This window comes from Ornithodoros turicata, chromosome 5, assembly GCF_037126465.1.
Source record: "Ornithodoros turicata isolate Travis chromosome 5, ASM3712646v1, whole genome shotgun sequence".
Lineage (NCBI taxonomy): Eukaryota > Metazoa > Arthropoda > Arachnida > Ixodida > Argasidae > Ornithodoros > Ornithodoros turicata.
Window position 1 is genome coordinate 83,189,084 of NC_088205.1, and position 12,078 is coordinate 83,201,161.

The following is a 12,078-nucleotide window of genomic DNA, read 5'->3' on the forward strand; positions in this document are numbered from 1 at the left end:
TGGTCAGGAGCGTGCTATGTGGTGAAGTTCTGTTTTAACAGTGTAGGATGTTCACTAGTCCTGGAGCGATGCAAGGTATACACTCTAAAAACAGAACAGAAGGTCAATCATTGCACAGAATGATCATTCCCGATTTGATTGCCGTCCTTCGACGGGCAATCATCATCCCGCTTTTCTACTCTATAGAGTAGAAAAGCTTCACCACATAGCACGCTGAAGGCCAACCATTGTACAGACTACAGAGTGATACCTCTATATCACTCTTGATTTGTGGAATGTGCGGGGCGTACGCCTTTTTGTGACAATTAACATTTCTGCATAAGTGTCACACAAAAAAGGCGTATACGCTTTCCGTTCTGAACAAATCAGGGGGGTAAACGATGTCATCCGGGATGGTGATTGGCTAAAAGCGTGCTATGCGTAGAGTGTATAGAGACTATCTTGCATATAGTTGCGAGTTGGTGAAGGGAGACCCTGTGCGTAACTTATATGAAGAAGCCTTTCATGAAAACAAAGGGTCGGTGACTTTGCATGACCATTGTCCCAGAGTGCTGTTCAATTAGCTGTTTACGGCCATTTGCCGCATGACGTCGGCGTCGTCCGGAACTGGTACAAGGAAGGGCTGCAGCTTTGGTGTGCTGATGATGCCAACTGGTCCCCTCTTTAGTTGCCTCTGATGCCGGCACACACACATAGGATGATGACGAGGTGGGCCATTCACTGCACATTGGGAACGGATGAATGGAGGGAGCACTTTCAGAGGGCCGTCACCAGACCAGTGGAGCACTTAAGTACTTCGCAAGACGACGAAGACCTTGTATCTGGTGGGCAGCGTTCGACCATGGTCCGAGGATCTTCGCCAAGTTGAACGGTCACTTGTCAATACGTTGCATAGCAACTTCCACCAGTGCACGCTCGTAGTGATATTGCCCACAAGCCAGGATGACGTGGCGGAGGTCGCCGTGCACTCCACAAGTGGCAGAGGGAAGACGATGTGGAGCCGAGACGGTGTTGAAAGACAGGTGTAAAGGCAACATTGAGCCTCATGCAGTGGAAGAGTGCAGTGATGCCGACATGAGACGGAATCTATGCTGGAAAGGAAGCTCTCCTCCTATGTGATTTTATGCTGGGAGCACACCATCTTCTGAGTTGTGCTGCCGCACATAAGGTTCATCACGTTACACAGGGCACTTATCGAGTCTGTAAGTAAAACCGCCTTAACTATTCCTCTCACTTGGACCTGTATAGCACTACACTCTTAGAAATAAACTTCATCGCATAGCACGCTCCTAGCCAACCATCATCTCGGATGATATCGTTATCTGCCCCGATTTGTTGAAAACGGAACGGGTACGCCTTTTTTGTGACAATTATGAACAGCATAAGTGTCACAGAAAAGGCGTACGCCTCCCGTTTTCAACAAATCAGGGCAGATAACGATATCATTCGAGATGATGGTTGGCTAGGTGCGTGCTATGCGGTGAAGTTCATTGTTAAGAGTGTTCACTCTTAAAAATGAGCTTCACCACGTAGCACGCTCCTATCCAACCATCACCTCGAGTGATACGTTATCTGCCTTGATTTGTTGAAAAGTGGAGGCGTATATATGCCTTTTTTGTGACACTTATGCTGTTCATAATTGTCACAAAAAAGGCGTACGCCCCCCTCGCTCATCGAATCAGAAGTGGTAACCCTATCATTCGTGGCAATGGTTGGCGGACAACGTACTATGCGATGAAGTTCTGTTTTTAGAGTGACGTTGCAGGTATAGAACTTTGCAACCTTTTTGGCACAACATATGCGACAACTATTTCCTCCTAAAAGGTGTAACTGCTGCCATGGGCGTTCCCAGGATTGTTTCCAGTGGGGGGGGGAGGGGGGCAAGTGTGCAAACCCCCACCCCGCCCTACGACATATTTTTCTGTAGGCGTACGTTGCGCACTCTGTGGGTGTTCAGAGGTTCCTATACCATGACATCTGAGAACAATCGTTACGACCTATCACTAAAGAGCGCACTATTTTCACAAGCGACCTTAGAGTTCCAGGGGGGCAGCCCCCCCCCCCCCCTTGCCCCCGTCTCGGTACGCCCATTACTGCTCCATCACTCTTTTTTTTTTCTAAGAGTGACAAATGTAGAGGAGGTATACTGTTCCTCTACATGTGTCCTATAACCGGCGATGATGAAATGTCCCAGCGGGCAGACGGACGTGGCCTCACGCTAGGACGGTGCCGGTAGAACTGGCTGGCAAGCGCAGGCTACAGCTGCAGTGCACTGTAGACGGACTGCAGCACTGTCTGTAAAACAGAGTTCAGCAGTGGAACGGGATATCGGGAATCGTGCTGACCATGCCTTGACAGGCCATGTTCATTGATGGAATTTAGTTAGCGCTTTAGGCACGGTCGTCAATTATGAGCCACCTGTGAAAATCGAAGTATGCGGGTGGTAGATGGCGGATATCAGGTTTTCTGTCGCCATTGTGGCCACCAGGGTCTGGACTCTTTCTTTTTCCGTAAGCCTGGGACGTGGTAACGGACGCCATGGCGGCGTATCTAGACTATAGGGTGCCGAGGTCCGCACCCAATGAGCTGGTGGCGAACAGACCAGCCAGACGGCCTATATGTGTGTGTCCTTTGTTTGAGGTTGGTGAAGAGGGAGCGCTTGCTTCTATAGACGTTGCAACGCGTTATCCAAGAACCGGAGTCCTCTGGGCCCCGAGTGGATACTGACGGGCCGCACAAACCTATCTGTTAAAACATAACTCGACCGCATAGCGTGCTCATATATAGCCAACCACCATTCCGAATGATATCATTGCGTATCCCGATTTGTTCAAAACAGGGGGAGGCGCACTTATCTGGGACATGCATAATGTGTCCCATATAGGCGCCCCTTGCATTTTCATTCGCAGACGCAAAAGAACCACCCCTTTTCGTCTAATCATTCGGAAACGGTGTGCTTGCTACAAAAGTCAATTCAAAAGTCATGTCAGCACATGGCTCAAGATAGCCTTTAGTTTCAAATATCCCGTTTAACTGATTCCCGCATCGGGTGTTGCTTTCACGGGAACTATACAGAGTTTGGAAGATCTAAAAGGAAGAAACCATCGAAGGAACTCTCTCATGTTTTGCCACATATACACAAAACGCATCTCGAGAAAACAACTGCAAAGTTTGGAGTTCCTGTCGTGTTCCTCAAAACCCATCCGCAGTACAAACTATACAGGAAGCCTTTTGTAGATTATGTAATAAACGAAGTATAATCTAACGAAGTCCCTCGTTCGCAACGTGGTATTTTGGACAATCATGCTGCTGTGTACTTTATGACCTCAGCAATTTAGCAGTTCATGTCAGTGAGTGCGGCTGCGAGAGATATGATTAGTGTGTCTGAAATCTCTTTGGTGGAGCCGCTGGACCGGTGGAGCCTGTGTACTCGATTCTCGTTTCAGGTGAACTCCGTCCATCCCACCCTTTTTGCTTTGCCGAGAAACGCTCACTTGCGCATCTTGCAAGGCCCTGCATGCAGGCCCATTGTTTCTAGGTTTTGTTGTGGATTGGGATGCTCGCTCCAACGACAACCTGAAAACAGGCCCATGACAGCTCTCGCTTCTCGCAGTCTCGCCTTCAAGTCGCCAGAAACAACCTTCTGTCCACCTAAAGCTCGGCTCGACATTCCTACATTTTCCGGGTCTGTTACAAACAACAATCTCCTCCTGGCGGGATAAACCTCCAATAGGCAGCTGAAGCTCGAAACGTTATCAAAGCCGCGGATTTGTTGGAGTGCATGTCTTCCGTCCCATCGCGAGGGATGACGCTCCGACATGACGGGTATACGCACTGCAGCCCCAATGATTTCTTTATCGCAGACGTCTTGTGCATCTAGACCCCATGTTCTACTCGTATAGAGGACTAATTACCATTATTAAGTATTGGAACCAGATAAAAGTGATAAGGAGAGCGTTCCTCGTCGACCATTAAAATTTATTGACGGTATCAGCACAGACACGATGACGCGACACGCGATGACATGATGATGATGTACAGCAAGAATTTGCCCCATTGACTGAGTTTTGCCAATTAAGCGGGTATGTTCGGCGCTCTTTGGCTTTACACGAGGCTATGAGTGCAGTTAGGTCAACTGTACTTTCCCACTTTTCATAAAAGTCGAGCGGGAGAGATGGCCCTGAGAGGGATCGATGGGTTCAGCAATGTCCGAAGCCTGGTGCACTTGAAAGCTAAACCGCAGTATGGTCCAGGGAGAACTCGTAGTGGAGTGTTCAGCAGGTTGAGGGGTTCTTCATCTCTACATGGAACGACGAACGCACACCAGCAGTCCCTTTTTCTTCTGTCCACCACAGTACGTCTAATAGGTCCAAGATCAGACTTGTTTCCTCAACGAAAGGCTCAACTTCAGAAGGCTGTAGTGCCCACATCGTGTGCTTAGGAATATAGGACAACGATGTGACGCAAGACAGAAAGCAGCGAGCAACAGAGTTCGAAGCAAGCGATATCGCTTGCTTCTAGCTCTGCCGCGACTTCGCTCTGCCGAGGAGCTTCGAGCGGCCAGCCGCGCGCACAGTGCACTCTTGCTGGATCCGGAGAGCGGGACTAGCTCCCGTGGCTTAGCTACGGTCATGGTGTTCCACGCCGAGACTGGGAAGTGACCCGGGTTCAAATCCGGGTCTCGGCGTTTTCCCTGGGTTTTCTTCAGACGCTTTATGACAAATACTGGCACAGTTACTTGTGAAGTTGGCTCAGGCTGCATGATCCCTCCGAGCAACATACCGGGCAGTCCCACTCGGAAATAGCACGCACCACCGGAATCGGCCACACAATTTAAAGCTTTAGGACATTCTCTGAAGTGACGGACCGATGAGTTCCTCATTGGAGAGGTCGCCCACCGGGATGAACGTGGTGCACCGTAAAACGGCGACACTCTTATTTGCACGACAGAGTCCGTTCTCAGGGGAACCTCGAGGAATCCGTTGGTAAGCTCAAGATATCGCCGCGTGAGTATAATCTCTCTCTCCTTTTATTTTAATGGTATATGCATGCTTCTCTGAACAATGGATTCTAGTGCAGCAGATATCCAAAGTTCCTCCGCGTGTCTGGGTGGTCTACACCGATTCACGGACTCCTGTGCAATGTGTGGCAACCATGGGGATGCGTGGGTCGCTAGCCTCCATCGTAGTAGACATTCTCCACCAAGTTCAGCGCCTACATGATGAAGGTCATCATATATCCCTTCAGTGTTCATCATATATTCCTGGTCACTGCGGTCTAAGAGGCAATAAGGAGGCTGACACAGTAGCAGCGTCTGCCCATGAGTCCCCGACAGCCGTGCCCATTGTGCTGTCGAGAGGTGACAGAAGGACGCTACTAACTGCGTGGTTTCAATCCTTGGCTCTGCAGCAATGGCGCCGGGACATCGCGGCTCAATCTCTCATGTATTCGGTAGACCCAAAGACTATTACGCCATTTTACCTCCCTCCCGCGTAGACTCCGTCTCAATGTGGCCGTCACCCTACAATTCAAATGCATGATCAGATGCTGTGACACAAGCCACTGTTCCACCTGCAGTGTCGTGGCGACCACCCAGCACACTCTACTGCACGCAAAGGCGGATACTGTGTGATGAGCTCGCCCGTATGAGCAAGAGGCCACTCAATTTGCTACACTTATTGACCCCTATTAAGATCCTGTGCTCCATCGTCGGGTTCTTCACCTGTTCATGGACTTCCTGTCGTCCACTGGATTGCTCCACACACTTTAGTTCTTTCTCGTATTTTCATCCTTCCTTCATCATCTTCACATAATGTTCCACGTGCAGTGGGGTAGGGTACCGCACCACCGCGGTGAAACACCCCATCTCATCGTCATCATTTATTGTTGTTGTTGTGCAGTCTAGTGAATATGGAAGACGGCGGACTGGCCGCTGCTTTCCCACACGGTGACACAGCCGCGAGGACTTTAAACAGGAGGGGATATGGAACTCATTTAGGAACTCCATAACACACTCCCGAATAATCTCTCCTAATTTGTTGAAAACGGGAGGAGGACGCCTTTTTGTGGCACTTATATGCAGCGGTGTAAATTGTCACAAAAGCGCTTTCCAAAAATCAGGAGTCATTCCCTCACTTTCAAAAAACGGTGACACTTCAGTGACACACGAAATTGGTGCGACATTGTTGGGCGAGTCCAAACTGGGATTTGACGAGTATCACACAGCGAACACAACAATTGGAAACGTGTTTATGGTTGTCAGCGAGGTGGTTCAAGCTCTGATTGCGCATGCCCGAGAGGGCCCGTGACACATTATATGGTTTGATATTTTCGCTGCTTCAACACTTCTAATCTCTACGCTTTCTCATTCGGCCACCAACAACTGGCAAGTTTTGGCCAGTTCAGGTGAGAATCGATAAAAGAGATAGGGCGCGGACCAACCGGTGCATGATGATGAAGGAAAGAACAACCGAGAGACAAGAGTTCAAGTCAAGAGACAAGCACAAGAGTTCTCAGTCTCAGGTGAGAAGGCGTTCGTGGTTTCTCGCATCCGGTGCTATCTGCTAAAGATGGCATATTTAACTCACTTTCAAGAATACCCAGACGTTGGTGTTGCTTCAACACGTCGAGGAATATGTATGTATGATTCATGCGATTGCCTGTCATATATCCCATGTGCCATGCAGGAGGGTGTATCATGTGTGGGCATCCTCTGGTGAGGCACGGACGTATCGGTAAGTTCTTTCGTTTTTTGTTTTTTTCGGTACGACCAATGCGATAAAATCGCGTAAACACAGGCAAGCTGGGTATCATATACACTTGAGGCAAGTGTGTCGTGTTGTTTGTTTGTCTCTGCCCCGCTGAAGAACGCGAGCACGCTTTCGGCAAACCACTTTGCTTTCGCGAAAGCATCAGAAAACACCGAACTTTATGCGAGGTAAATTGTTGCTAAGCAGACAATCACATCCGCGCAGGACGCGTATTATTCCGCGTCATGAGCATCCTTCACGTCTATACATTCTAATCTGTGCGCCATAATTCTTTGACATCCGGAATGACAAGGTACAGCGACAAAGAAAAACGAAAAGGTGTTGGAGTATCTCCCGAGGATGGAGTCCTTGCAGCCAGCGTGTGCGCAAACACATATATTTTCTTATTTCATTGCTACGTTCCTTTCGATTACGTTCAGCGTTCCGTTTGACAATTTGCGGTTCAGCCGGTTGACAATTTGAGCGTTCAAAAAGGAAGAAGAGCTCCAGAAACTTGAACTAATCGGTTTTTGAAGGCACACTACGTTGTTAGGAGTAAAAATAAGTAGGACTGCGAGACTACAACCTATTGTTGCCTTATATTATTTTCGGCGACTTGCAGACGACAGGAATTTGTAGGCAACATGAATTAGGCGACAGGCCCCGCTATTTCTGAGAAATAGCGAGCTCGCGCAAAACGCAAAACCAAGTTTGCGTTCTGCACGTGCGCAGTGGGGATAACGTTATTCCTTGCGTACGGAAAGCTCTTGAGCCCGCTATTCTAAAACACCCTATTTATTACGGACATCTTATTTATTGTATAACAAAGGGGAAATGCCCTTCTGATGCATGCCATATGTTTCTTTTTTGTCCTGGTCATATTTGCTTACCGCTCTTATATCTAATCTTCAGAAATGATGTCGTCAAATACGTATACTGGCGCTCAGGAAGTGCCCAGGAGGGTATTGATATATCTTTCTCCAATTTCTTTAATCGAATTTGATAAAGTTCTTGAACATGTTGCTCGCTATTTGGATTGTTCATCATAGTTATTTCAGACCACATTCTTCTAGGTAGGGCCTTCTCTATTATTGTCTTTAAAAAAATCAATCTATCTATTACTTTCAGATCGTCAAGGAGACTCTCAGACATACGTCAGTTCAGTCAGAGCAGAGGATAATGCCTCCCCATCAAGAAATACTTTGCAAGATCGGAGTACTCATCGGCACGCGCGTTCATGCCTTTCTCCAGCTGTCCTGGAAGACGAATTGTCACGCGAGAAGACACCGTACGTTTCTGGTATATTTTACAGCGTCCCAAGAGAGTCTTGAATGCTGAACTCATCATATACCGCTTATCTCGCATTGTGTCCGTTCTGAAATAAAATGGGCTTTTCTTTTCACGTATAACCATCTGAGCGTGCCTTCCACATACATCAGGGGTGTCAGTCGCAAGTACGTACACCCGAATACAAATGGAAATTACAGGATCCGTAAACATTCCAAGGGGCAGCCATTGACAAGTCGTACAGGACAGCTTGCCTCGGCTGATTCTTGTTATCTTCGTTGCCCGACTGTACGTGCATGGCAGACTATGGGAAGCAGTTGCATCACCACCACCACCTTCTCGTTGTCTTCTGCGCGTGTTGATCATCGAAGCCTCAGTCACGGGAATTTGTGACACTATATAACGCAGTGTACTGAATCCAGACCCTCAAGTATATACGAACTGACAGTTCCATTTTCTAACCATTTGTTATTCGCTCGAGGAGCTACAAGCGCGCGAAAATAAACGTGTTTCGAAGTTGATGCTGCGTATTTCACTGCGTGTCTTTACAGTTTTCGTATTGGGAGCCGTATGTGTATTGTGAGCCGAGATTATCTCTTTCCTTCGCACACTCATTCGCCGACCGACAAATCCTTATACGATTAAAATTGTCACGCGGATGTCTTCCGTGTACAAGGTCGATTTGTGCACTCAATTACTGCGTGAACGTTGTTGCCTTTAGCATCAAAATGAAGACGGTTCGAATGACGTTCACATAAAATCCCACGTGGGAGTAATAGTAGGTCCGGAAGCACGACAACGACACGATAAGAGGCGCTTCAAAGGCGGCTTAGCGGTGTTCGGAAGCGTCAACAGCATCCGATAAAACGGAGACACTCTTTCCTTCGACCACCCGTGCTGCATAATGTCTGGTTAGACGAGGTATTACGTCGCTTTCAGTTTGGCGACGTGCACCGAAATGTCAGTACACGGAAGGCGACATGTCAACCTTGTCACCAAAGTTACTGCTCAATACAATCCTCACGAGCGATGGGCTCGGTACACACCGCAAAAGGAGAAATTGAAAGATTGTACGATTTACGGATGTGGGGGTCATCTTTGGTGAAATAAGACTTCTTGGTAAGAACGGGCAGCCGAGCGCGAGTGATTGTGGCATAGCAGACGACAGTTGTGTCAGGCACGCATTGTTGTTGCGGTCTCCGTGAGAACTGGACCCGTTTTGAACGTTCATGGCCACTAAACATACACGACAACAATTTTGAAAGTCCGTCGTCTATATACACTCGCTCTATATGATATCAACTGGCTGAGCGTTTTACCAACCACAGCCTGTTTTTAACGTAGCGTACGATTTTTACTAACCCGACTAAACTTGAGCTTTAACGGCCTCCATACGGTTTTTGACACAAGTCAGAGATGCCGCATCGAGGAAACCGAAAACTTGACGAGCTGCAACAAATAGTGCGAACACGTGCGACAATGAATCGCTCCACAGCCGTACCTCGAAAGTATATAGGGTACCCGGGGTACTATTTCGAAGCACCTAATCCGAGGACGTCCGTTGCACCACCACACAATACGGACGAGAGATAAAACTTAATTTTCGTCCTTACCTTGAGTCCACTTGGATGGCGGATGACTCACGTTATCCAATGGATGTCCGCAACTAAAACAATCGGCGGCACTCAGACAACCAATGAGCCTCTATGGAGACGCCCACCTGAGTGCAACGCCATCTGTTGCGTTATCCATACTCGTCGGGAGGAGTTCATTCGGGAGAGGGATGCTTCTCTCCCTGCAAGATGCATGGGAAAGAGTTTTATACGCTCACTGGAAAAACATCGTAAGTGTTCGTCTTGCCTAAGTGGATACAATACCCGTTCAAACACTGGCTGAGTTCTTGTCTGTCGACTCGCGAAGTCGGCCCCATACTGTACGCCGCACATAGCAAGAGTTTCTTCGCGATGCGAACGTGAAATAACGTATTGGGCTGTGCTGAAGGCGAGTAGAAGACGTTGTTTTGGATGAAGGTTTTTGTCTGTGTTCATTTTGTTGTAGTGACTCCCATATTTCACGCCGTCAAAGAACTCGAGGAGTCGATTAGCAGTAACGTTATCTCGAGACAACATCCGCTACGAGGGATTGCCACTCCAAGGTCATGTTAACGACGCTGGGATCAAATCCCCTGTCCCCAGCAGGCTGTCCAGACCCCCCGAAGTCAGTAAAGGATGCGCATACCTCCTATCAGGAAAGCACACTTCAAATGAACTTCGACAGAAGGGTGCAGACTAAATGGTGCATAACGTAAAAGGAACGAAAATCGAGGGGCGACAAAGTTATCGGACACAGTAAAATCTTAACCGGAACAAGCAAGCCTAAAAACCCAAAAACTTCCGATAGGCTAGCCTACTAACGCAGTAACGCTCACATAAACTTCTTCGTGAAGAATACGTCATTTGTTGAACGAGTGAAAGTATTTGCTGAATTTCTCGCAGCACCAAACCTCTGTACACTGATGGAAAACGCCGTATTTTCCGCTCTATAACGCGCACCTTGAAATTTAGCGGAACTTAAAAAATGTTCAGTGCATAACGCCCATCATGTTGTAATTCGGACATAATTGTTCTGTCAATATTAGTCGAGTTTCTTTCTCTCTTTTATTTATTTATATATATATATATATATATATATATATATATTTTCGTTTCCATCAAGGATGGCTGCAGCCCTGGATAAAAAGCTGCTGTAGTGTAGCTTGACTTTGACTTCGTTTTGACTTCGCTTTCTTGCATGACAGCATCTGATAAGGAGCCAGGATTGGTGCGATCCATCAAAGATCAGTCACTCTCTCCTTATCTCTTCTCTTTTTCACTAATCAGGCAACACATTTATGACGTAAAATACCGCTAGACTTGATGCCGAAACACCTGCAGTGAAACACCTCATCTCATCGTCATTCATGTACCTAGTTGTTGTTGTCGTTGACTTGTGGCCCTAGATTAATTACGTATTTCATTATTTCGTAGGATTTGGGCTCCAGCATTCTTGTCAGTGCATAGATCATGGTCTATGCTGACAAGAAGATTGCAGGACAAATCCTACGAAATACCACCAACAGGCCCAACATGACTGTTTACAAAGTGTCACGTTGAGCATATTAGTATCCGATTATCAAAAATAAGGAGCCCTTCCCCGCGTATTGCGCAAAACATTTTTTTGGGTTTTGGGGACGCACAGTGACGATCCGATATTTGACTCCCGTCGTCTTTTTTCCTGTGCCTAGACTGAGGCGTTTTCAGTATGGAGCCCTCGGCAAGCTCCCCTGCCTGCATTCCCCCATGCCGCGCAACCTTGTTCAATATTTACCTGAGCCTGATTCGTCGTGCTGGCGTTATCGACAGTAGGTACAAAGGGTTTGACAGTGTTGAGATGTAAAAAGTTGCTTTGTCACCTATTATCCGCAATCAAATTGCCGCACTTCGCCACACTTAGCGCCTACTGACGCCTCGAGCGCCATCTTCCTTTCACGAAACGAAAATGTTGCTGAATGCGACGGCTTCCGCGTAAGGGCGCTGTCACACGTTTCGCGTAGAGGCACTACATAGAGAGGGTATGGCTCATTTTACGGAGTGGGGGCAATGAGAACAATTCACTGTTTTTATGCTTCGGTACTCAGCAGTTTAGATTTGTCACTGATAGGAAAATATTAGCAATACCAGTAAAAGCTCTGAGGGAGTTTGAAACCATTCCGCAAGCAGCCCTATATCGAAAGGCTGGCAATGTAAGCGAGGTCAAAATAAAGAGAGATTTTTGCCCAGAGTTTCAGATGAGCACCACCAGAATCGCAATGACAGTTTTCTTTTTCCCTTCTCTCTCTATCTCCTAGCGTCAGATACGAAAATATCAAGTTTTAGAATAGGGGCGAAATTCTAGCGTACCCAATAAACGGGTAGTACAACAGACGCAAACGAAGGTAACCCGAGAGACAAAAACTCAAAATGCAATCACCTTGCGCTTGTATCACCGGCATCTGGTAGCCACA